The sequence below is a fragment of the Pseudonaja textilis genome, chromosome 7, assembly GCF_049901715.1.
Source record: "Pseudonaja textilis isolate UNSWEBS1 chromosome 7, rPseTex1.2, whole genome shotgun sequence".
Lineage (NCBI taxonomy): Eukaryota > Metazoa > Chordata > Lepidosauria > Squamata > Elapidae > Pseudonaja > Pseudonaja textilis.
The window spans coordinates 41,697,302-41,725,036 of NC_141996.1; the positions used below are offsets into that span (position 1 = coordinate 41,697,302).

At 39.9% G+C, this 27,735-nt stretch overlaps 1 protein-coding gene across 2 annotated transcripts in view; it reads left to right on the top strand.

The window, feature by feature from the left end:
• GBE1 (1,4-alpha-glucan branching enzyme 1) overlaps positions 1-27,735 on the top strand; it is a 135,068-nt gene that overhangs the window by 15,478 nt on the left and 91,855 nt on the right. The gene's annotated exons all lie outside the window — the stretch shown is intronic.

Genomic DNA, 27,735 nt, shown 5'->3' on the forward strand with positions numbered 1-27,735 from the left:
ACCTCTCTTCATTTTTGGGACATGATATGGCTTCATAATATGCAGTAAGTATAAATTGTATAACATGGTTTGTAAAAATGAATGTAGCTAGGGATATGATATATTTAATGAATTATGAGTTAACACAATTACATTTTAGCATGAAACTATCCAGGTATTTCAATATTTGCAATGTATATTTAATGTGTGATCCTAGTCTTATGTCATTTCTAAAAATAGTAATGTCTGAATATTTAAGAGTTATTTGATGTAAAATTATTCTTCTTTTGATTGACTTTTGACTAGGATATTTGCAATGTCAAACTGTATGAATGTAACAATACCAATAGCACTTAGACTTATATACCACCTCACAGTGCTTCACAGCTTCTCTAAGTGGTTTATAGAGTAAGCATATTGCCCCACCAATCTGGGTCTTCATTTTACTGACTTTGGAAGGAGGGAAGTCTGAGTAAACTTTGAGTCAGTGAGAATTGAACTACAAAACTGCAGGTAGCCAGCAGTCAGCAGAAGTAGTCTGCAGTCCTGTGTTCTAACCACTGCACCACCACGGCTCATCGTATGGCTGTTCTAATCAGATTACCAATATTTCTTGTGCAATTATTTATTTGATTTATATTCTGCCTTTTTTGTACAGAGCTCAAGGCGCATACATAGTGCTGCTTCTTACTTCCCTACAAACCAACTTTATGAGGTAGCTTGGGCTGAGAAGGAGTGCTGAGGAGTCACCAGTGAGCTTCTGTGGCAAAGGATAGATTGGAAACTAAGTCTCCCAACCCCTATTTAAACATTTTAATCCCTATATCACAATAAGACATGGGCTGTCTATACATCGTCATAATAGTGTTTTGAAAAGGAACATCTTACAAGAAGGGTACTTACAACCATTCATTTAACAATAGTTTGAAGTTACAAAAGTACTGAAAAGAGTAGCTTAAAAGACGTCCTTGAAGTTATAACAATTGTACCACCTGCATGGTAATAACATAATTTGGGTGCATGGCAACTGGCTCACATTTACAATGGTTGCAGTGTCCCAGAATCAGTTGATTACACTTATGAATTTCCCATTTGTCTTCCAATGTGCACACAACTGTGGAAGCAGAATTTGCTTAATGACCACATGGTTCATATAACAATTGTATGCTTTGGCTAGAGTCTGTAATAAAAATGTCATAAAATTGAATCCAAATTACTTATTTAAAAACCACAACATTTAGCAACTAACATTTGGCAATTGTGATCCTAACTGGGATTGTAAGTTAAGAATTACTTATACTTTGGGATAACAAAACATATTTATTGTTACACCTGAAATGCTCCTTAAGGTTTGTGTTTTAGCCTTTTACTTTGGCAGTAGTATGTTATTAATTCACTTGGAGCAGTAAGTATTATAAAGGAAAAACATTTTTTTTTACTTTAAATATGGCACTATATTGTGTATTTAATCTGAGGCTGAATATATTGTTTTCTGAGTACCTAGTATATGAATTAGAATCTCTGAATTGAAAGAATCCCCAGAAGTCATCTGGTCTAAGAATGTGCTCAGCACAAGATCTTCATGAGCAGAAACATGTTGAGTTTACTTTGTTCCATGTGGAGGTTGTATTTTTCTTTTATTCAGTTATGTATTCACTAAAGCACAATTTGATCATGAGTATATAAATTCTTGTATCCAGCAGTATCTTATATACATAAACCCCCCTCCCACCCCACTCCTTAAAAATCACATACTTAAATTTGTTGTCTGAGTATTGATGAAGGACAAACTTCAATAAATCTCTTAATATGGCCCAGGATCATGATGTGAGTTGGATATCTTCTATACATCAGTGGTACTGAACTCCAAATTATTATATAACCTGTACCATATACTGTAGATCAGGGGTGTCAAACTCAAAGCCCGGAGTGGTCTGGTCTGTGGGGTGCTTAGATGTGGCCTGTGGGGCCACCCTGGAAACAGAAAAGGACTGGCCCACTGTGATGCTGCCAATGAAAATGGACTTGGGAGAGCCTTAGGCGGCCTCTGTTTGCAGAGGCTATTGCAGTCAAAAACAGAGCTCAAGAGCCCATTTTCACTGGCAGAGCACTCAGGCTACCACAGGCACCTCAACACCAGTAATGTTGACCTAGCCCACCCTGTCCCCCAAGGTCAAACACAACCCTGATACAGCCCTCAATGAAATTGAGTTTGACACCCCTGCAGTAGATGTTAAATAATGGAAACTGAGCACTATGTTATTCATAATGAAGCAGCCACTTTGTTGATTTTTGCCTCCCAGCCACCACTATCTGGAACTGACAGCCGGGAAGGAAGCAGGACTATTTTAAAATGATATTCCCAATCCCCAATTTTGACAACTAGTTATAATTGTTGATAATATTGAAGATCATGGAAAGATTCAAAAGTACAAGGACAGGAATACTACTTTCATCCAGATCATAACACAGTTAGTCAAGTAGAGCAACACTGCTTATAGCGCTGAGCAGATAGGCACTCATACTTGTCAACTCTGGAACAGTAAACTGGGTATTGCCAAGGTGTCGTGACAGATCCCCCTTCCCTGTCTCTGGCACTCAAGTTGGTGCAGGACCTGAAGCCCATATGGACACATTTCGGAGAAGGTAACATTACTGATTTTCCTCAGCTAGGTCTCAGTAACATATGTCAGGTTTGTACATTTATCAACCACAAGATGGTTGGATCTGGTCTTATTACAGACCAGTACTAATTTGTGACCAAGTAGCCCAACAGTCCAGCCACTCAGATTCCTGGTAAAAGCAGCAGAGGAAGAAGAAGGGACAGCTTCCTTTGGAGTTCTCTCTTCATATATTTATATTTAAAATAGCATACTGATATATCAGCTAATCTGAATATTGAATTTAACTGAGGAAGACTGATTTCATTGTATCTTGCATCACTAAGAAAAATCCACAAGGCAAGAGATGAAATAAGAAGCACCTGTGCACAAAAAGAGGAAAGCAAATACAAGATGATAATTTGTCTTTTTAAAAAACATATGAATATTTATGCTTTGTTATATATTGTAAATCCACAGAAAATTTACATTTTCTCATTAATATGCACAAACTGTCCTACTGAAAATACTTTGTTCCTTCAAACCATGTCAGTGAACTTGGATTTCATTAAAGTATATAGCTGAATAAACAAATAATTGCATTTTAAAGTTCAGTCACAGTAGTCCTTGGAAATTTAATATAAGCACTATGTAAAGTACAGCAAAGGTCATGTTAATAAGACATAGGAAATTTCTTTGATTAGTTAGCTATATGGAGAATTTCACTTTGAATCCAGGATGAAGAGCATGTTAACACATTAATTTTGGGAGAGGAAAAATGCAAAATAATAATATGTAACAATATAAAATATGATTGTATCATATTATTTATTATTGGATGGAGATGCTCAAACATAAATGGTTGTCACTTTGACTTAAATAAATTATCTGATTTATTGAATCATTTTAGCTGTAAAACATATTGATTTCTGTATAGGTTATGCTTATCAATGTAATCTATTAGCAATAGCAATAGCACTTAGACTTATATACTGCTTTATAGTGCTTTACAGCCCTCTCTAAGCAGTTTACAGAGTCAGCATATTGCCCCCAACAATCTGGGTCCTCATTTTACCCACCTCAGAAGGATGGAAGGCTGAGTCAACCTTGAACCTGGTGGGATTCAATCTGCCAAAGTAGTTTGCAGTACTACACTTTAACCACTGTGCTTCTGAGGCTCATAATATTTACACGTAGTCCTCAAATTATAACTATTTCTTTAGTAACTGAAGTTATAATGACACTGAAAAAAGTCACATGACTGGCTTTATGTTTATCACCATTGCAGCATCCCCATGGTCACATGATCAAAATTTGGGTACTTAGCAACTGGTATGAATTCATGAAAGTTGCACTGTCCTGGGATCAAGTGATTACCATTTGTAACTTTCCCAGCTGGCTTCCAACAAACAAAGCCAATGAGAAAAGCATAGTCACGTAATAACTGCAGGAGTCACTTAGCAACTGCAGTGGTTTGCTTAAAAACTATGGCAAAAAAAGGTAAAATGGAACAAAAACTACCTTGCTTAGGCTCAATTGAATACCTGTATGTTATACGACTCCCATACTAATTTGTTTGTTTTTCTTTTGCTCTTTTGATCAGGAAAGTTAAAATATGCTTGAATTTAAAATTTTATCATAAGGATCTTGTTTTTTCAGAAAAACACTTAATAGCATTTTAATATCTTCCTTGATGTTCTATGATTTAGATGACTTTGTGCATGCTCACCTTTAAAAATCTTAGTTGATACTAGTGTTATACATACCTTGGCAAAGTTATTTAAAAAGCAGTTTCAAAAAGCTTTGCAACTGGACCAGAGGAATGATTCCTTCCTCCCTCCCTTCCTTCCTTCCTTCTTTCCTTCTTGAACTAACCACTTAAATGTTTATAGTATTGCATGCTGATATGGCTGGATCACCACCGATCAATTATGTTATGGGTGGGTGTGATTAATACATCTATTTACTACATATAGTAATTTTTCCTCCTTATTCTTAATGATGACTTAAGATTCTGTTGGGCTCCAATAATGGTATTAAAGCATTCAGAAGATATTGGCAGGATTCACTTGGCTGTACTTGCTCTGATACGTTCTTAGGGTAGCAGGAATCCATAGTGATTAATCTTTGTGATACTCCAATCTTTTGTAGGAAAGCAACTTCATTAGAAAAATGAAATTGTAACTAAATAGGTTTCCTTTTTGTTTTTAACAGAATTTATTATTTTTTTTGTCATGATAGCTTCTCATTTTTAACAAGTCATTTAATTAAACATGACATGGGATTTAGAACTTTTCTTCTCTTACATTCCCTATTTGTAGAATTCTTGAAGAGTTTAAAATAATGTGGAAAAAACTAGATATCATACTAGCAATTTCTTTGGAGTCCGTTGGCATAGTTTATTATACCTAATAAGGATAAAAAGAGAGAAATTTGGAAAATAATGTTGAAATATTCAATTACATAAGTAGTGATGATGTTTTAAAAGATTTAAATAATATCCTGCAAGATGAAAATACCAATTTCATTAGATGAAAATTAAATCAAGCTTAGAATCCATAAAGTTTAAATATGGATCAAGCTTGTATTAATGTGATTTTATTCTAATTTACAAGTTGATTTGAGTAATATGTAAATAGATTTCTTGTTGACTTAGATCTTAGCTTATAAATCTAAAATCAATGTTTCTGTGAGCCTTTTATAGAGATCTAGAGATAGAAGTGATAACAAGCTGTTCTTAAGAATAATGTAACCAACCTAGATCCTCAGTCAAATAGAATTGTATAGGAACTTGGCACCCATTCCAACTCAAGGCTTCAGAAAACAGCCAGGTTTTTAAAGACTTCTTGAACATCATTAGGGTGAGGTAATACAGATTTCAGGGGGATGCTGGACAATGTGCTGGTGATACACCAATTGCACTGTTTAATCAAAGGGACCTGAAGTGTACTAACTCCACTTGATTCTATAGCAGTGGCCCTCAACCTTTTTTGTGCCACGGCCTGGTACCGGCATCACAAAATGATCCACGGCCCAGTACCGGCATCAGCACGCATGACCAAGGCAAGGCGAGCCGAGCGACCGGCCAGCCAGCCGTCCCTCGCTTCTCCCCACCACCTTCAGCTCCTCCTTTGTACCTTTTTTGTGCTTTTTTGTGTTTTCTTATTCTCCCCCGCCATTGGACAGTTCTTCGTTGAAGCCCCCGATGAAACTAAGGCGCGAGGATTCCTTCAGGACCCAAACGCTGCTTTCCAACCGGAAAAGCTCACCTGGAAGCACTTTCTCATCGAAACAAGATGGCGGCGCCCAGCAAACCGGCGGCCCGGTAAAAAATGATCCACGGACTGGTGGTTGGGGACCCCTGTTCTATAGGACTGGAAACAGAATAAACAGAGTATGTTTTGAGAAAAAAAGAACAATTGTTGATGGAAGAACAGAATACAAAAGATTAAAGGCTGTGTTAGTTTGAATTGCTAGCTTCATTGTGATATGAACTGGCCTATTTCCTTTTTGAACAGTTAAAAATTAGAAGATATAAATAGTAATCATTGATCAGAAACCTTTGTTCTCATATAACTGTCTTTTATTTGCAGGATGCCAACTTCTGTTTTGTTTTAAATAAAAGTTGTCTTAAAAACAAGCAGATGAATAATGAAAAGTTCATAGAAAATTTAATCACAGTGGGTATCACCTGATGCACTCCTTACTTAAATTTCTTCAGGAGTAATAATAATGTCACAATCAAAACAAATTTGCAAGTGATATTTGCTTGTAGTTTTTGATTTCACTTGATCACAGTCTAATATAATAATAACACTCTCTTATTTAGGCAATATTGCCCATTTTAGTTGTTACTAAAGTCTGTAAGAACAAACAAAATGGTAAGTTCATGACAAAATATTACAGGGTGCAACTGTCATTTGTATTTAATATCATTACCTATTGTGACATGATAAAAGCGATTTATCACAAAACCTAGTATACTATAAGATGAAAACACCAGATGATTGCTTATTTTTCAGTATTCTTTCAGTACAAAAAAGAAATTGGTAAATAATGTATGACTATAAAATTTGATATAAGAAACAGGTATATTCTGTTCATTGTAATGATAGCAATAGTCGGTTACATGAAGGAGAAATTATCTATAACCTAGCCCACTTTAACCTCTGAGATTGCTCTGTTAATAACTCTTCCTCCACCAGAAATGGCTTTTTTCCTCATCTCATCCTAACCTTTTTATTTCTTCATTTATTATTATTTGACTCCCCTGCCCTCCCCTTTTCTCTTGTCCTCTCTGATAGCCCCCCATGTTTGTTTGTCATTGGACACTTCAACTTATTAGGCAATACTGAGTTTTCAATGTCAGAAGTTCATGGTCTTCATGGCAACCATGAAGGTTGACACATATTGGGGTTGCATTCTAAATATGGGGTTTTTTGAGGGGGTAGTGCAATTGCAATAGGATTTTGTTTTGGAGATTATCAATATTTTGTGCATATATGAATCTCATTGATGTATAGCTTGCTGAGCCCACCCTGCCATTCATGGTAGTAGAGCCTATTAGATCAGTCTGCCCACATACTTGGTGTATCCAGATGGGTTTCACAAAAAACTTGGACTTTTCCTCAAAGATTTGGTAGGCAATTCAGTTATGGCCTTAGTCACTGTATGGAATGAATTGGAAGCTAGATTGCTCCTTTGTGGCCTCTTTTGAACACTGCTCCTGGGTTTTCATTGGTTCTCTGAAGAGTTTTGTTTATATGTAGAATCAAAAGTCAGGACTCATTGATAATTTGTTATGTAAAATAATGCTAAAATTGTTTGCCATTTTCTTCTAAATATTTCTTTACTTGCTTGACACATGACCTTTAAATATTTGCGAGCACAGTAAAATTTTCTCTTAAAAATAATTCATATAACATATTGTGATTAATCTGTGATGTCTGATATTTGGTATAGCAATTATGTGTGGCTATAGATATAGGTGATATAGAAAAACTGAAACCCATCCAGAGTTATTGGAAGTCAAGTAGCCTGTAAATTGTATGAATGAATTTGTATTAACTAATTCAGTTATTCAGACTGTGTACAATGTGACAGCTGTATGATAGGCCAGATAGCTTTGCTGTTTCAGGTCTTCTCCCATGGTAGGACTCCCCATAGAAAGAATGGAAGTAGCTATTCTTGTTAAGTCCATTCCTCATAGAATCTGCCGAATATTCTCTGTTGAAGATCTAAAAGGGCAGGGTGTACTATAGGCAAGCAGTCTTGGTAACTAGTGCAGCTGTTCCAAAATGGGAGATGTAATTCATCCTGGAATCCAACAACAATCTAAACCCGGGGTTGGGTCATTAATGTTCCCAAGGGGTCACAGAGGAAATTGGGACTGTTGTCGAGGGTGGCTGCCCCTGACCATGCCACTGCCCTCAATGCCCCACTCTGATGCTGACAACACTCCAACCTCAATGTCCTGCTCCCCATCAACATCCCACCCCTGCTGATGCCAACACTGCAGGCCATAAAATGCTCAGGTCTGATGTAGCCTACGTAATTCTAGGCCAGTTGTAATTTCCAATCGTCTTCAAAAGCAGATACATGGAGCATATTGCAGTAATACAAGGCTATCAGAACAAGTGCTATTAATGGGAGAGCTGTTACCAGAATTCTGCACAATTGGATGATCAGCTTAGCTGATATATGCCCGCAATGCAATATGCTTCTTCAACACTAATACTGCACCCAGTAGGGACTCTTACAGTATACATATAATCCTTAAATTGTGCACTAAGTGCCTGTCAGAAATAGCAATCGGTAAAACCAGTTATATAGGCCAGAAAGCTCAGTTTCCTAGGTCAATATTTTCACTACTAGCTAATAGTTCTGTAGTAATCTCTATATCAGTTATAGACAGTTATGGCCTTGGGGTTTCCATTTTTAAAATAATATCATAATTTAATAAGCTTCTTACATGGGCTCTTCTCCATCCTAAAGCTCAGACTAGATTTATGCTAGTGTTTCTCACAACTGAGCCTCATTTCCTTGGAAAACCACATTGATATTTGACAATGTCTGAATTGGAAAACAGTCATTTATGCTAATGTTAATACATAACTAAAGGGAGTAGTAAATTATCAAAAATCCCAATTCTGTACTATCCCTAAGGAGAAATTAATCTTTTCATAGATTGTGATTTTAACCCATACACATTCACCTTCTCTAAAGAAATTCTTTCAAAACTCTTGCCAATTTATGTCCAAAGTAATATTTAATCACAGCCATTATATATATATATATATAAAATCCTGGACAGTTTTGATATTTTGATTGGCTTCCACCCTCCCTCCAATGGTAAAATAATTATTCCAGACCTTTAATTCTGCTCATCAGGTACTCTATAATTTTCCAGAGGTTGTCCACCAAAATCCATATGGGATAATCTGTAATAAATTCTTTAGCAATAGAAGAGAACATCTGTACTTTATGACTGAATGATGGAGTCCTTGGTGTTCTCTAAGCTTGGTTGTTTGCTTGCAGATGTCATTACACAACTAGTTAACATCATCAATACTAGTGATGTTGGGTTTGTTCCCTGTATAGATGGATGGATGGATGGACGGATAGATGGACGGATAGATGGATATAATATATAGTATCTTGTGCTTGATTAGGTTGTTTTCTGCTTAAAATTGAAAACAATATCCTAATCAAGCAGAAAACAATAATCAAGAAGACCGCACCTCCACCAATACTGACAGGGCAATCTAATAAAGATATACAGGGAGCAAACCCCACATTCACTAGCACTGATGATATTACCTAGTTGGATAATGAAACATCTGCAAGCAAATAACAAAGCTCTGAGAGCATCAAGGATTCCATAAATCCTTTTAACTATTATCTTAAACAGAATGCCAACAGTCAGTTACAGATTGGTTGTCTACTGAATTTCAGCTTCTGGAGTTCCTTTCTTTCCTTTTGCTCAATTCATAACATAATAGGATTATTCTTCAGCTATGCCTCATTCTTTTTACCTGGAGCTACCAAATTTCCTTCAATAATAATAAAAAATTGAGTACTGCCTCCTTAACTGCTGCGTTTTCATTATGATCCATTAAAATTCTGAACTTGGAAGCCTACATACCAGAATTAGCAACATCTTTTCTGTTCAGCTTCAGTTTGTCTTCCACATCTGTGTTCTATTTTCCAAGAGACACTTGAAATATTCAAACCTTTCTAGAGAAGGCAATTGGGCATTGTGGATGCTGATGCTGATTAATTACAAAACCACAGATGATTCTTCCCATAGTTTTATCTACATGTTACATAGCAGATGAGATAAGATAGAGCTTTTGGGGAATTCTAATAACTCTCAAGGAACCAAGTAAATTTTTCCCAATAATACATTCTTACAATGTCTAGAGGGATAGAATACAAATTTCTCAGCTGGGCCCTAGGAATACAGTGAAAAGCTCCTGAGAGTTTCAAATAGATCAGCAGTAGAGTAGAATAGTATCCCTTAGTGTCACTTTTCTACTGCATGTTAGTCATCAAGTTGACTAGCATTGTACATGTATAATATTTTTGTCTAAAATCATATTGGAGAAGATAATAGATAATTTATTTCATCTTAAAATTTTAATACCACTTGGCTATCTGCCAATATAGCTTAATATGGACTTTAATTGAAACCAGTTTGGCAGAGGTAATTTTTGAGCCTTTATATAATTTTTGTTTTCAAAGATAATATAAGCATAACAGTTTTCAGCAGTTCGTTAAAAAAATGGTTTGTGTAAAAGTTCAACTATTTTAGCTTGACTTCTGACTCATATTCCATAGTTGCAACAGGTTTCATTACATCTGTATTTTCCATGCTTGACCTTGATATACAAAATAGCTGACAGGATCAAATGGGAATTGACATGCCGTTACTAACAGTTCAATTTAAAAATAACTTCCAGTAAACAAAACACTTAAGAAGGATGTCTTCTAACAACAACTCCCTGTCTGTTTCACACACACAAACACAAATTATTATTATAGTCTGATTTGAATATGCTTATAAGGAAAACTAAGCAGTTTATTTTAAAATGGAAAGGGATTCACAATGGAATCCTAGCTTTCTAAATCTACTCAAATACAGAGAGGTATCGTGTTCAGTTTACTACATACATTAGTCAACCAGCTGAGTTAATTGTAATAAATGTCTTGTTTTTGTCTTGCAAACAAATTAATAAACTATAATGTTTCTGTTGTTCACCTATGGATATGATTAATGGTCAGCAGTAAAGATTCTGTTATCTTTTTGGCAGTACAAAAACCTGAATGTTTAACAAGAGCACAATTTCAAATTAAAGTAATAAATCAGAATTACTCAAGGTAGGCCTCCTGTGTGATCTCTTCAGATGGTACTAGGAATATAGTATTTTGTCCCATGTAGTTTTGGCAGTGTGCCTCTTTATCAAGTACTGTCTTTCTAGTCATGGTTGTGTTCACGTCTTTGCTACATGCTCTGCTGATTACCTTGGAAAAGGGCAAAGCTGTAACTGTTCCACTGACCTTTCAGTTTATTTTCTCTTGTGTCATATGAAACACGACCTAACAAAGTCTTAGTCTACTGATTTTAGACACAAATATGCTTCTGCATTTCAACAGGTTTCGTCTCAAATTAGAGTATTGCCTACCCATCCCTGAGCATTAATTTAACATAAAGAAAGTGAAACAGTCATGCATGGTAGTTATTTGATGTGCCTAGGAGCAAGGAAAATCTTGTATGTCTGTGCTACAAGGAGCGTTTGGGCAGGAAGAGGCAACTCACCATAGACTTTATTAAATGCTTGAACAAAGCCCTGGCTTTTTAGATCTTGCATACATGAATATGCAAAAAATAGACATGATTTTTAAGTATCTTCAAATCAAATATTTTATTACAGTCGTAGACCAGCATAAGTATCTCACTGTTTTCTCTTTTAAAAACATTGTACAGTAAGATAATATGAAAATGTATAGCATAGTATAGTAGTTAGTTATACTTAAAGAAAAAAAAATCAAATATGTATTTCGGCATAAATGCTTGGAAAATTATTCTTTATTTCTTTTTTTTAGATTACTTACAGGATTACAGTAGACATGTTGGTATAAAATCTTATGTAAAATTGAAATTGATTTTTTTAAAAAATAAAGCTGCTATATAAATACAGTTTTAACCCTAGAATACATTAGTGGTTGCTTTTGTCAAGATTTCTCATCTTATTATTTTTTTCCTCAAAAGACTGATATACTCGCAAGCAAGGCATAATGCCACTATCTTTTCAGTAGAAGTAATGTGGAAATGGTAATAGTTTTAACATAATGTAGTTTTAAGAAAAATACGTTCTTTCTAAAACTACCAAATAGCATTTTTCTTTTATATTTCTTACTTAAAAAAAAAAACCATTAACATGCTGCTCACTTACCACATTTTGATTACTTATTAGTATTTACATCTCTAGCCGAATTAACAGCTGCTGACTGGAAATGTCAAGGAAATATTTCATTATTGCTGTTTAATCTTTTCAAATATTCTGTGTGTCTGCATTTTTGATTATTAATTGGAACATATTTTATATGGTGACTTGCCAGCGAAGCCTAAGACTGAATGGATCACTACACTACACTGAAGTTTTTGTAATTCCTTGTATTGATGAAAACTGGTTATAAACAAACCAGCTTGGTGATGCTTCAGGGATCTTTCAGAACTTTGTGAAATGCCATTGAGGGGGAATTGGTGACATTACATATTTAGTGATACTACAGAATATATGCCTGCATGGATATACCTATATGAACGATGCACAGAAATGTACATAGAAAAAGCTCACTATTGAACTGGATTCACTGTTGAGCTGGACACTTGCTGAGAGGAGCACTTTGCAGAGTTAGATTTGGTCAGTAGCAAGGTAAAGGGATCTTTGTCCTTTTCTGTTAGCTACTGTAGTTTTCACCAAGATCCTATTTTCTGTTCCCTGACTTTTGCCAATTTTTCCCTGGATTTTAGAATAATGCGAAAAAGGGCTGATGATTTGCTATTTTTCCATAGAATGGGGAAAATAATTATCATTGGTAACTCTATATGGATACATCAATTGTTCACCATCATAAGCAAACAAAAAGTTCTAATGTATGTTAAGAAAATTATATACCAAGAGGATCAATGCATGTATATTAGCTGACTTGTTCTACCACATAGTAGAAAAGGTAAATGTTTTCCTGTCGACTGTAGGGGTGGTAGCGGTCATTGTCTGTTTCCTAGCTGAGGGAGCCAATATTTTCTCCTCCACGCTGCATCGAGAGCCCAGGATGGGTTGACTCCTTCCTATGATGTCATAGCTGAGTCTGTACTAAGATATAAAAGCCAGCCCCTGGGAGAGACCCCAGCTTTTGACTCAGCTCCTTTCAGTCAGTAGCTGTGTCTCTGAAAGCGTTCTGTTAGATAGCAATCACCAGCGATCTTCAATACTTTTTTCCTCTCTTCAAGCAGCTCCCAGGGATCTGGGCAGCTGCTCTTTCAGGAGAGCCCTGCAACGTTGGGAGCAGCGTTACAGAGCTCTATGCAGGCAAGCTGGGCAGCGTCTGCAGACCTCCCCCATGCCTGCAGTTTGGAGCAATTGTAAACATGATCGGCAAACTGATAAGAGCTCAAGCCAGTTGATCGTGTAGCTGGTTGCTGTGTTTTTCCCTTGCTGACTTCGCTTGGGGCTCTGTATAGCCTAAGGAGTGCTTCTGCAATCTTGGAGCCTGTTTTCCTGTAGTCAGCAGCCATCTTGGATTCACCACGAGGTGAGCAGCCATTTTGTAAGCCTGGGGGCCATTTATACCCTAAGGGGCTTAATAGAAAAATTTCTAAACAGCTTCTTTCCAACGCAAGACCTTTTATTTTACAAATGGAGCAAGATAAGGCTCTGGCAGAGCTTTCCCCCCCCAGTGGAACAGTCTCTTAAGCCCAATAGGAGAAAAAAACGTAGGCAACACACCCAATCAGTCCAGAGGGAGGTGGCTGCTAAAATCAAAGCTAAGGCTCTAGCCCCTAAGAAGACAACTCAGGCTGAATTGAGGGCAGAGAAGCGCAGACATGCAGCTCTAGAGAAGCAGTTCAATAGAACTATTCAACAGAAGGGAGTGCAACTACAGCATGTTTCAGGTGATACTCGTGGGCCCCAACCAAGCCCTCCCAGGGGAGGAGAAGTTATCTATGAGCCTTTCCATCCTCCATCCTGGTCTCCTGAGGCTCTTGCTGTACAGTCAGAGTCTCAGGTTTTAAGCAGATCTGGGCCTTATTTCCAACAGGCTTCTGTACCCTATGCTCCTCCCCCTCCCTCCAGGCCTCGAACTTCTCCTCAATCTAGGCCTGAAGCCACCTTCACTCCCACAGCAGCTCACCTTCGGCCTTCTGCCTCTACCTTTGAGCATAGACCAAGGGATATCCAAGATGTAGTCTCATCAGCCATTAGATAGGGATTGGCTGAAGGCTTCAAGCAAATTCTTCAACCTCTGGAAAGGGTTCAGGCCCTTCTCCCTTCTCAATCTATAAGTTCCTTGCCTCATCATCCTGCTTTACACAGGCCTCAGGACCTCAAGGTCCATTCTCTACCAGAATGGGAGGTTGATGAGGAAGGAAGGCCTTCACTATCTGAACACAGTTACTCCTCTCATTCAGAGTGTGAAGAGGGTGAGATTTTTGACCAAAATCTTTCAGAGGAAGAGGATTCTTGCCCAGAGCAGACATTCTCTGCATTGGTCTGCATTCAAACCTACTCTCTTCAGACCATTACTCAGCAAGGCCTTGGTCACCGCCAAGCTCTCGCCAGAAGAAGTGGCCACAAGGAAATCCCTCTAGCCAAGGGGATTCGCTCTTCTCCAAGCCTGTAGTGCATGCAGAGGTTTTGCCTTCTCCCATTTTGTTCCTGGACATGGTCTAGGAACAGTGCGCTTCTCCTTCGGCAGGTCCTCGCCCATCTTCTCTAGATAAGCATTTCTACAATGTCAGGGCAGCTCTGGACAATGCCCTGGCAGTGCCTTCTGTTGACATTCCGGTTCTGGCCTCGTTCTCATCTTCTGGTACTCCCACGGAGCCAGAAGATATCCTGAAACTGGATGATAAATGTTCCGAACAGACCCTCAAGTACAATCAACAGGCTGCTGCTTGGGTTGTTCGGGCTTCAACAGCAGCATCCTTCTTCACCAGGGCATCCATACGGTGGCTGCGCCAACTCCAGAACAGATTGCCTGCTTCTGACCTTCGGTCTCACCAAGACCTTAATAAGATCATTGCAGCGGCGGAATTCACTGCGGATGCCACTCTCAATTCCGCCAAATTTGCATCCAAGGCCATGGCATCTTCTGTAGCAGCAAGAAGACTTTTATGGCTCTGAAATTGGCAGGCGGAGTCACGCTGAAAATGGAAGCTGGCTTCAGTTCCTTTCGCAGGCAATAAGCTTTTTGGCGATGCTCTGGAACCTTATCTCATCGAAACCAGAGATAAACATAAAATTATCTCTTCCTCTGGGAAGAAAGCTGACTATTGCCCTGCTCCTTATTGCCCTCCTGCCTTCTGAGCAGAGGCCTCATCTCGCTTCCCCCACTTGGGGGAGGCCATACTTCCAACGGCAAGACCAACGGGTGGAAACATCTGGCAGGTAACAACCTTCTGCTGGTAAACAGTCCTTTTGGGGGGAGCGGCGGTCGTTCCTTCCATCACTCTAAGTAATCCCTCGTTCTCCCCACCCATCGGAGGTTGCCTAGCCTTCTTTGCCTCCAAATGGGAGGAGTCAATGACGGACGCCTGGGTGCTCAGCACTATTAGGTCAGGGTTACAATTGGACTTCCTAACCCCCCCCCCCCAATTTTTTTTTTGTTTTGATCTGTCCTGTGTCTCGGGACATTTCCAGGCAAGCCCTCATGAATCAGGCCATTCAGCACCTTCTTGAAATCAGGGCTATTCAACCTGTTCCCCCATCTCAACGGGGACGTGAACTTTACTCTTGCCTTTTCATTGTTCCCAAAGCCTCAGGGGGGTGGCGAGCCATACTTGATTTAAAATTTCTCAACCAATTTGTAAAATACAGGCGATTTAAAATGCAGACTCTGCATTCTATTTTAGATAGCATTCGGGAGGGCGACCTCCTCTCTTCCATTGTTCTCACTGAGGCTTACCTCCACATCCCAATTTGGCCTCATCATCGCCAGTTTCTCCGTTTCTGTTATCAGAATACCCATTACCAGTATCGAGCACTTGCCTTCAGCCTCTCATCGGCTCCAAGGGTCTTCACAAAGGTTCTGGCAGCATTGGTGGCATCTCTGCATTCTATTCCAGTGAGGATCCAATGCTACTTGGACGACATTTTGATTCTTTCCTCTTCCATCCTTGCGACCCATCGGGATCTGCAAATTACCTGTCATGTCTCCAGAGCCAAGGATTTTCCATCAACACCAAAAAGAGCCAGCTCTCTTGTACAACCAAATTGCAACACTTGGGAGCAGTCATTGATACCATGTCGTGCCAGGTTTTTCTGTCCCCAGCTCCTGGAAAGAGCCTTGCAGAGATCATCAGCCAGATCCAGCAACATCAAATTGTCCCCCTGTCACTGCTGTCCAAACTTCTGGGGAAGATGGTTTCCTGTATTGGCATCGTCCTGTGGACTTGGCTCCACTCCTGAGCTCTCCAATGGTTCCTGCTTCCCTACCAATGAGCAGGAACCAGCCACTCCATCCATCAAGGTCCCACTCCGGCCACAAATCCGGAGATCTCTCAATTGGTGGCATTCCCCATCTATTTGGAGGGGACTCCTGTTCAGGGATCCAGACAGGCTAGTGATAACCACCGATGCCAGCCTCCTGGGTTGGGGTTCCCATATGCAGGGCCAGATAGCTCAGGGCATTTGGTCCAGATCGGAACAGACCCTTCCCATAAATTGTCTAGAGCTCAGAGCTATTTTTCTTGCTCTCAAGCATTTCAGGCAATCAGTGACCAGCTCTCATGTTCTAGTCCTTATGGACAACATGGCCGCAAAGGCTCATGTCAACCGGCAAGGGGGATGAGGTCCAAAGCCCTCATGAGAGAGGCTCTACAGCTGGGGTTATGGGCAGAGAAACACCTGTTATCGATCTCAGCGGACCACATCTCCAGGGTTGACAACTCCCAAGCCGACTGGCTCAGTAGGAGCCTAGTCGACCAGGCAGAATGGTCCATTCCTCCGTCTCTATTCAGGGATCTTTCCCTCAGATTCGGAACACTGGAGATGGATCTTTTCTCCACTCCTCAAAATGCCCAAGTCACCAGATTCTTCACCAGGTTTCCTTGCCAGGGAGCAGAGGGGACCAATGCTCTTCGGTGCAGATGGCCCAAGGGTCTCCTCTATGCCTTTCCCCCACTTCCCATCAGTAATTCGGAAGATGTTGGAGGAACATGTGGAGCTCCTCCTCCTGGCACCCTATTGGCCAAGGAGGCCCTGGTTTGCGGACCTGGTCAACCTATCAGTGGCTTCTCCTTGGAGGATCCCTGCCCATCTAATCTCCCTTCAGCAGGGGGCCCTGCTCCACCCAGAGCCCCAATGGTTCAAGCTGACCGTGTGGCACTTGAGCGGCAGCGGCTAGAGGAGGCTGATCTTCCAGAAGGGGTCATCCTCACTATCCTGGCTTCTTGCAAACCTTCTACAAGGCACATCTATGATGCCACCTGGAAGGCTTTTTCCTGATGGTGCCTCAGGGAGGGTCTTTCTCCTGCTTCAGCCCAGTTGGCAGACGTTCTTAGCTTCCTTCAGCATGGGCTGGAGAAAAGTTTGGCCCCCAACACCTTACGCAGGCAGGTTGCGGCCCTCTCCTCAGTCCTTTCATGGGATTCGCTTCCTTCCTTATCCCATCATACTTCAGTCAGGAGGTTTTTGAAAGGGGCTTCCAACCTGCACCCTCCGGTGGTTCACAGGTATTCACAGCATGGAGGAGAATGGGCGTTGGTAGAAGTTACCGTGAATGCCCTTTCTATCTGTGCTGTGAGAGAGCCCAGCCCCTCCCTTGATTCGTCCAGAGAGGGTAAGATATATTTCTGTATTTATTTTGGGCTTTCAGAGACACCTTTCAGTCTGTCAAGTATCTTCGCCAAAGCTGGGGTCTCTCCCGGGGGCTGGCTTTTATATCTTAGTACAGACTCAGCTATGACATCATAGGAAGGAGTCAACCCATCCTGGGCTCTCTCGCAGCAGCATAGATAGAAAGGGCGTTCACAGTAACTTCTACCAACGCCCAGTCCAAAGACACTTTTGTAGTCATGTGGACAGTATGACTATATGCTGAAGTGCACAGAATGCTGTTTCTATCCCACCAAAGTAGTCCCTATTTACCTCCTCACATTTACATGCTTTTGAACTGCTTAGTGGACAGGAGCGGGCAAAAAGTGGGAGCTCATCCCATTGTACAGCACTCAGGTCTCAAATTGGGTTGTCAGCTTTCCAGCTGACAAGCTCAACATCTTTAAACACTCAGCTGGCACACCCCCAAACCAAATAGTAGAAGATTACATAAATTAGAAACTGAAAATTTCCAAACTTCTAGCATTTTCTTTGTTTCCAAGAATACCACTGGTTCCTGGGGATTAACAGCCATTCCTGGCAGATAAAATTAGTGAAGGACTATGATCATCTCCTTTGTTTGGAACTGTTTTCATTGTCTATAAGACTCAGGCAAATTTTAGGGAAATAATTTCTAGAATACTTAAAAATTTGATAAGATTTATATAGTCACTCATCTCATATATATAACTTCAGGGAGCTTACAATAAAATACATAAAATAGAATAGAATAGAATAACAGAGTTGGAAGGGACCTTGGAGGTCTTCTCGTCCAACCCCCTGCTTAGGCAGGAAACCCTACACCATTTGAGATGAATGGCTATCCAATCTCTTCTTACAAACTTCCAATGTTGGAGCATTTACAACTTCTGGAGGCAAGTTGTTCCACTGATTAATTGTTCTGTCAGGAAATTTTTTCCCTAGTTCTAAGTTGCTTCTCTCCTTGATTAGTTTCCACCCATTGCTTCTTGTCCTACCCTCAGGTGCTTTGGATAATAGCTTGACTCCCCCTTCTTTGTGGCAGCCCCTGAGATATTGGAACACTGCCATCATGTCACCCCAATCCTTCTTTTCATCGAACTAGACATACCCAGTTCCAGCAATTGTTTTTCATGTTTTAGCCTCCAGTCCCCTAATCATCTTGTTGTTTTTCTCTGTACTCTTTCTAGTGTCTCAACATCTTTTTTACATCCTGACAACCAAAAGTGGATGCAATATTCCAAGTGTGACCTTACCAAGGCATTATAAAGTGGTATTAACACTTCACCTGATCTTGATTCTATCCCTCTGTTAATGCAGCCTAGAACTGTGTCAGCGTTTTTTGGCAGCTGCAGCACACTGCTGGCTCATATTTAAATGATCGTCCATTAGAACTCCACAGTTACTACTATTGAACAAGGTACCACATATACTGTACCTGTGCATTTTGTGCAATACACAATATAATAAAATAAAATAAAATATAGAGTAGCTAGGCATTATCCAACCTATATCCATACAACCAGGAGATAGGCTGCATCACATAACCAAGACACCATATTTTTAAGGACTAATAGAAGATCAGTAAGGATTGGGTCAATCTAATCTTGAAGGGTGGATAATTTTCCAAGAAAAGGCCCTATAGCAGGAAGGGCTCTTTTCCTGGGCCCTGCCAGCTGATACTCCTTCAGCTTGATTTAGACTAATCCACAATTGCTTGTAGGTGTCGACACATACTCATGCTGTGAGGGGGTTGATAGATAAGTATAGATTGCAGATGGTTGCAAACAGGTCAGTGGGCACACCTCCCAAATCTCAGCTACATGTATGGAGATGCACATCTTGCATGCTGATTGGTTAGTCTGATTTTCTGTTCTGTGCTTTGTTTGAGTGCCCTCTAGTTAGAACATTACCATTTACAGAAGTATAAATGGAACAGCTATGAAACCTGCAGATGACAGATACATATGTTCTCGGAAATGCGGTGACATAGAAGTCTAAATCAGCTCTTAGCTAATGGCACCCTAAGCCTGCCCTTCCAGATATGGTATGATGGGTATAGGCAATTGGGGAAAGACTAGTGGTGGTATGCTGCAGGTTCTCACCAGTTCTAGCAATCTGGTAGCACCAGTCAGCAGTTGGCCTCACCCACTCACCCCCGCCCTTTCCTGTCTTATATTTCCTTTGTTTGTAGTTCAGCTGATAGGCATGGCAAAGCAGATTGCTGCGCCTCAGCTGTTTTACTCACCAGCACTGACGGTAAGGTAAGTTTTCATGCTTAAAATCGCCCTCAGAAACAGTTGTAAAATATTTTGAATTCTACCACTGGGAGAGACACATCTGAAAGTAACTCGGCCCAAGCACCTGTTCTGTTTCAGGTTTCAAACTCACATATATAAAAAGTTGCTAAATGATAATAGCAATTTTCTCAAGGTTAAGTGGGTAAATGGCAGACAAGCAAAGAAATGTAAATCAAAACAGGATCTTTTGGAAAGAAAGCTTGCCTGGGTAATTTCACTTTCAACAGGAAAATGCAAAAGAGAAGTCAAAATCCAATCTGAAGTTCAGAGAATCAAGCCAAATTTGTTAAGGTGAGGGTTTCAGAATTTTTACATGAGCAGAATAAATAGGAACAATATGCCAGAATTTGAGTTCAGACTGTTTCCAAAAGAGAAACATGGATGAAGACTGCTGCAATCAGCTATCATAATTAAGACAGTTACTCCCTTGTTTGTCAAGGAGCTTTAGAATCTTGGCTTTGTTGCCTGCTGTATTCAAGTCCAGGGCATACTACTTCATTATCCAATTGTTCCAGGTGTTCTGATGTTGCTTGTGTATAGTTAATCCCAGATGATTCCTGGCTTGATGTTTCCTAAGGGTGACACTCCACTGGTTAATTGGAGCAGATTTCTGAGTTTTGAATCTTGGGCCATGACAATATCTTACAATTACCCAAAGGCACACTGGAAGTTACTGCAGCTTGCAAAGCAGTGATATGACATGTGCGGAGTAACTGACGTCAGTAACTATCCACACAGCTGCATTCCACAACAGTTGAAGCTTCCTAATATTCTTCAAAGTTAGTTACATATAAAACATACTGTAATAGTCCAACTTGGAGGTCACAAGTCATATACCCAGGAATGGGTACAATTCAGTGGTGATATTCTACCAATTTGGCCTGGTTCTGGTGAGCTGGTAGCAGCAACGAGCAGTGGAGACCGAACTGGTTCTCTCAGACTCTCTGTGTTGGGCCCACTGCCCACCTGGGCTCCCATACCTTTATATTCTGCTTTTGAAGCGTAGCTGCTTTGAGCGGCACAGCAATTGCTGTGAGGCAGCTGCTGAAGCATCAGGGAGAGTGTACAGGATTGCAGGTGACTCAAAATGCCTCTGCGCCTGCACAAAGTGTGCATCTAGTGTGCATACATACACAAAGTGTGTGCGTGGATGCAAAGTGTGTCTACCAACCCATGCCCACCGAAAATATTTGAAATGCACCACTGGTACAACTGTTAAACAAACTGAAGTGCAAAGGTTCTTCTAGCTATAGTTGCTTTCTGCTCCTTGAATAGGAATGTGAGCCTGGAAGAACCTTCAGATTGTGTACCAGGTTGCCTGGAGCAGTGTGAACACTTTCAGATATAAGGATTGAAAGCTACCAAATCGGGAGGTCCAAAAACCCACAGACACTTGGTTTTCCTTAGGTTTTCCTAGAGCGTGTTACCTTAGCCCAATCTTGACACATTGAGACAGAACTTTCATAACATCACTCAGGCAGCCTGAATAGAGATATAAAGCTAAGTATAAGTACACTGATGTCTTACTCAAAATCAATGGATGACCTTATTCAGCAGCTTTATGTAGATGTTAAACAGGAAGGGGAGGACACTACCTTACAGCACCCAACAAAGGAAAGACCACCAGCTGTATAGTGTAACATCTCTCCACACAACCTGAGACTTCTTCCACTCCCACCTCTCATGTTTCTAGGTTAACTACTGTCCCCTACTCCTATTGATATCCATATGGAGAATCCCTGACTTATCACTACAATTGATCCTGAAATTTCAGTCGTCAGTCACTGTGGTTGTTAAGCAAGTCTCCTATATGACTGCTTTACTCAACTACAATCTCAGCTCTCCAAGTTTCTGCTGTTAAGTGGAGTGTGGAAATGCCCCAGATTGCAGATGACCTTGGGAGATCGGTGCATGCCATATGCAGGTTGGCTCAGTAATGCAGTGTGGTACAAAACTGCAACCATCCTAGAGTGGCCTTTCCTGAGACCGGCTTATGCATGACATCAGAAACTTCTGCACAAATGGATTTCATTCTTTGGAAGCCCTGTGCAGTTTTGGAAGCCTTCAGAATCCCTGCATGGTTTCAGAAGCCTCTGGAAGCCTTGGAAAACAGATTTTAAGAGGCTTCTAAAGAATGGAATTTACTTCCATAGGGCTTCCAAAGGTTTCCAAACTCCTACATGAACATGCTGCAGAAAATAAGGCCTAGTGAAATGGGAGCTGCCTCTAATAAGCCATCTGGGGGCTCTCAACAGTGGGAGAAAAATGTCCTGCATCAGATCCTTAGGAGTACTGGTTGGAGATTAATTCACTTCATTCTCCAAGGCTTATGCATATTGGAGAACATGGTGAAGTGAAATGTATATAATAAATATACATTAGTGTTGTGATTGGAAGGATCGGTCCTGTTAGGAGTTTTGACTCTGATGACTGTTAGATTGTGGATTGACGTCAGAACCAGGAAACGTTAATCTGAAGGGCAAGCCAGTTAATTAGCACGTTGCCTTAATGGGTATAAAAGGACACAGCTGAGCTGGTGCCTTTCGCCAGAAACAAAATGACTATTTTGAATGAGGACGTTACTGCAAAGAGCTCTCTGTTTGTTTGAATTTTGAAGGGGAGTCCTAACAGTTTCTGCCAGCCGTTATCTTGTTATTTCCTTCAGCTTGATTTGATTGTGAAACGGCTGTTTTGTGTTTGTCTGTTTGAATTTCCAAGAGGAGACATAACATTATTGTTCCTGGCCCAAACAAACCATCTTTCAAGCAAGATGGATTTAAATCAACTGCAGCGTTTGGTAGAGCAGCAACAACAACAAATTAATCAGCTACTGCAAAGCAATGTGACGCTTCAGAATCAGGTAACACAATTGCTGAATTATGTTTCCAGCTTACCAAGCCCTGCTGCTGTTCCCCCTGCCCCTCCTGAGAGGAAAAGCCCAGTATCCATGCCGGAGAAATTTTCAGGACAAATGGACATGTTTCCGGCATTTCTAGGGCAGTGTCAATTTTTTATGTCCTTGAGGCCTGAAAACTTTCCAAATGATCGGGCCAAGGCAGGATTTATTCTTAGCCTTTTATCTGGGCAGGCTGCTAATTGGGCTACTCCCTTGTTAGTTCAAGATAGCTCGTTGTTGAATGATTTCCAGGGTTTTCTTCAACAAATGAGAGTGATGTTTGAGAACCCAATTAAGATACAAACTGTGGACAGACGGTTATGGGACATAAATCAGGGGAAACGTTCCCTGCAGGAATACGTTGCAGAATTTCGTTTGCTGTGTTTGGACTCCAACTGGAACGAACCGGCTCATATGGCTGCATTCCAGGAAGGCTTGTCTGATGCCATCAAAGATGAGCTGGTCCATGCAGAGAGGGCTTTAACTTTGGATGCATTGATAGTTCAGTGCTTATGAATTGAAGCTCGTTTACAGCAACGTGGACACAAACGGCTCGGTATGGAACCATCTTCGTTTTCTCGTGCACAACCCACGGTTAATGTTGAGGAGCCGATGGAGTTAGGCGCACTCTGCCCTCGCTTAACGGTGCGAGAACGTTCGAGAAGGTTCCAGGAAGGCTTGTGCCTTTATTGCGGGGGTCTGGGACATTTTGTTAATTCCTGCAAACGGAAAGGGACCCGCAGACCCGTACCTGAAACCACTCTTGGCTCATCAGGAAAACAGGGTAGACCTAACCTCAAGGAAACCCTAGGTCGGACACATTTCACATCCCCACCTCAAATTGCTGAAGTAAATCCTGGCCCTCCTCGGCATTTACTTTTGGACACTCGAATTTTTCTACAGTCACAGAAGGAGGGAATTCCCGCTGTTGCGTTGGTGGACTCAGGGGCTACAACCAGCTTTATGGACCGAGCTTTTGCTACGCACTATGGGATCCCATTGGTTGCTGTACATCCACCCATTAAGGTGGAAACCGTGGATGGGCGTGAGCTCAAGTCTGGGCCCATTCGTTTCGCCACCCAGCCAGTGCGTATGATCATTGGGGATCATGAGGAGGCGATAAGTTTTTATATCACCTCGAACCTTCATCTCCCTTTGGTGCTCGGAATGTCCTGGTTGCGTTTGCACAATCCGTTGGTGGCTTGGTCGCAGAACGGTATTTCTTTTCCAAGTCTCCAATGTGTAGACCACCTGAGACAATTGGAACGAGCGACGCCTCCATTGGCTGTGGGAGACAGAGTGGGGTTGTCAACGAAACATCGTCAAGTTAATCATCAGACTCGGGGGAAGCGCCCTGCGGTGGGGGATAGTGTTGTGATTGGAAGGATCGGTCCTGTTAGGAGTTTTGACTCTGATGACTGTTAGACCGTGGATTGACGTCAGAACCAGGAAACGTTAATCTGAAGGGCAAGCCAGTTAATTAGCACGTTGCCTTAATGGGTATAAAAGGACACAGCTGAGCTGGTGCCTTTCGCCAGAAACAAAATGACTATTTTGAATGAGGACGTTACTGCAAAGAGCTCTCTGTTTGTTTGAATTTTGAAGGGGAGTTCTAACAGTTTCTGCCAGCTGTTATCTTGTTATTTCCTTCAGCTTGATTTGATTGTGAAACGGCTGTTTTGTGTTTGTCTGTTTGAATTTCCAAGAGGAGACATAACACATTAATATTTCTACTTTTTCTATCAAGAGCTTGGTTTACTTCTACAGTTTAATGCAATATACAGTAATTGGCCTAATGGCCACTAATGGCCAAATCCAGCCTAGTTTTCTTCCTTAATAGGCATCTGTATATATAAATATTTTGATATCTCAGTTCGATTTATCGCATGAATTATAAGACAACTGATATGGTATTAAAATAGCATTTAGTTTGAATTTCTGTTTTAGGGTGTTATCCCTTATAAAATCACATCTCTACTCCAATAGTATTTGAAAAGCTTTCATGTGTCAAGAAAAGTCAATTTTCTATGCTATACTTTCTCTTGTGATCTCCATTTCCTTTCTATATCTTGGTATAAGTATACATAGCAGTGTCTGCATGAACCTTTTCAGGGAAATTATACCTGATATTGCTTGGAGCACTGTGTCTGACTAGGTAATCTAATATTGACAGTGTTTTCAAGAAAGCAATGCTGACTTCACACTAATACATTTGTAGTTACATTTTCATTCAGATAGAGATATGCATATGTTGGAACGCATTCTCAAATGCATGAGGAGGTTGATTTCATTGCTATTGGTAATATTCTTATAGATTTTAGGAGGTTTTTTTGACAGTGCTTGCCCCTCTTGGTGTCATGTGTGGTAGTACCGGTAGATATTTCTTTGCTATTCATAACTAAATAGTTCATTGATTGATTTGATTTATATTGCCAAAACTGACTCTGGGCAATTTAACAATCAACTAAAAATGTTGGTGAAGGTTGGTGATAAGTCAGAAATCATTCAGAACCATTTGACACAGCAATGGTTTAAGGGGGAGAAGGTGGACCACTAAATTCTGGTGGGGCCACTCCTATATTCAAGGATGAATTTACCCTTGTTTTGTCCCAATCATCCATTGATTCCGGGAGACTTTAGCCAACTTAGGAGACCACATTTACAGCATTCAGGAGTTTGTCTACTTCTTCAATACTAACAGTTCAAACTTTCTCCAGGTAATAGGGCTAGGCAATACACATTTTTCTGGGAGAAAATGCAGCAGAATTGAGTAATTAGAGTTTCTAATGATGAAGAATGTTGGCAATGGTTGTCCTATACACATTTTTAAAAAGTTCTTTTATGAAAAAGATTAGATGGCTTTATAGTTAATTCACCAGTTTTCCTGTTGTGTTTTGACCTTTCTCCTCCCAAACATGTATAACTTGTCTTTTCCTGTCTTTTTGGTTTGACGTATATGTTATATATTCAAATTAAAAGAAGCTTCAGAATTCCATCACCTGTCACACATTTGTTGACAAAGCAAATTTATATTCAGAGCTCTTCTCTTGGGGGAGGAATGGGTTCTACCTTAAATATTACAAAAAAAAAATCCCCTAATGATGGAACTTAAAGAAATCCTTATACAGTTTTAATACTTAGTAGTAAAGTTCATATTTTTATATGCAAAGGACATTGATTTTAGCAAGTCACCTGATCATACATTGCAATCTGTACTGCAGTTCATATGGGTGTTTACTCCTTTTCCTCCTTCCCTTCATTTCCTGAATTTAGAGGTTTCTAAGCCTAAGTGTACAAGGCTTTCTTAACCCTCCTGGAGTTCTAACAGGTGGTGACATTATCTTTTGTTCTACATGTTGGCTTCTGGTCTCTGAGGTATAATTTTGAAATGTAAATCAAAAAAAGTAGCTTTTTGTCTCTTCTGTTCCTCTTCATAGAAGAGGAACATATTATGCCAGAAATTTACAAAACAGGAATGAAGAAATGGCTATCTATACTTGTACTGAACTGTATTGAGAAATTTTGCATAACCACTGAGCACTTCGATACTGACCACTTAGAGCACAGACTTTATTTGTTTCCATTTGGCTTCAATAATGGTTCAGAAAACTATATTTCATCTATGGAAATAACATTCAAGAAATGTTTTTCTTGGCACCATCAAAGTCAAGCTAGATGAAATAACCTTTTAAGATGATTGCCTTCAGGGTTGGAAAAAACAAAAGAACCCACTACATTTTCTTCACTGACTCAGATTACCAGTTCAACAATGGTATCAACAGATTTATCATTGACAAAATTGACATGTATGGATACTTAGCTCTGCTATTAATAAATCTGAGGCTAGAGAATCTTTGGATTCTGCTGTGCAGGCAGAACAGTGTTTCTAAGGATCCTTAACAGAAGAGATAAAACAGAAATATAGTTTCTTTCTGACAGCAACTTCCTGTCAGCATTCCATTCCAGTGGCTTTCCATTAGAGAAAATTGCCATCTATTATTGCTTTGATCTATTATATTAAATCAGATATGAATATCTGTATGATCACCACTCCTATTTTTCCTGCTTTGCCAGTGTGATTGTAGGATTGATTGACAGAGGGGAGCTGAACATTCTCTGACCCCAAAATCTAGTGTTGTGTTGCATAACATAACCAAAAGGAATATATGTTTGTAAATATGATTATTTCCCATCACCATGCTGTATAGATCATACTAACTTATGTTATTTAAGGGCCACTGAAAGTGCAATTATCAAAACTACTACTATAGTATTAACACACCAACAGGGGATAACCTAGAATCTCAACACCAGATAACCCAGTAAATCATTCATCTCATTCACCCCCAATACGTCTCATTCACCCCAATAAGATTTAGATTAGTCACTAAGATCTCCACAAGAGACTGCAGGATAAGCACTGAAGAATCACTGAGAACTTCTTTTTCAGAAGAAAGGATTATCACTTAAAAATTGAAGATGACTTTTCAAAACAATTCTCTTATTTTAAAAAAAGCATCAATTAACATTAAAAGGGAGAATCTAAATAATTCTGTCAAGAAAATGCAACAGAAAAATTCTAGCATATATACCTGAATTTTTTTATGGTAGATACAGTCAAAGAAAGGTATTGGGTCTGGAGACATCAGTTAGCATCAGTTGTGAGCCTAGTTACCAGTACAGATCTCAACATACCATGCTTGGTGATGATGATGATGATGATGATGATGATGATGATGATGATGATGATGATGATTATTATTTTAAAAAATAGCCTTCTTGTTCCTTATTTCATGATGAAGAAAAATATAAAAATAAACATAAAACATTTTCCATGTCAATATTTCAGCATTTGGTTGTGGTTTGTTCATTTTAACAAT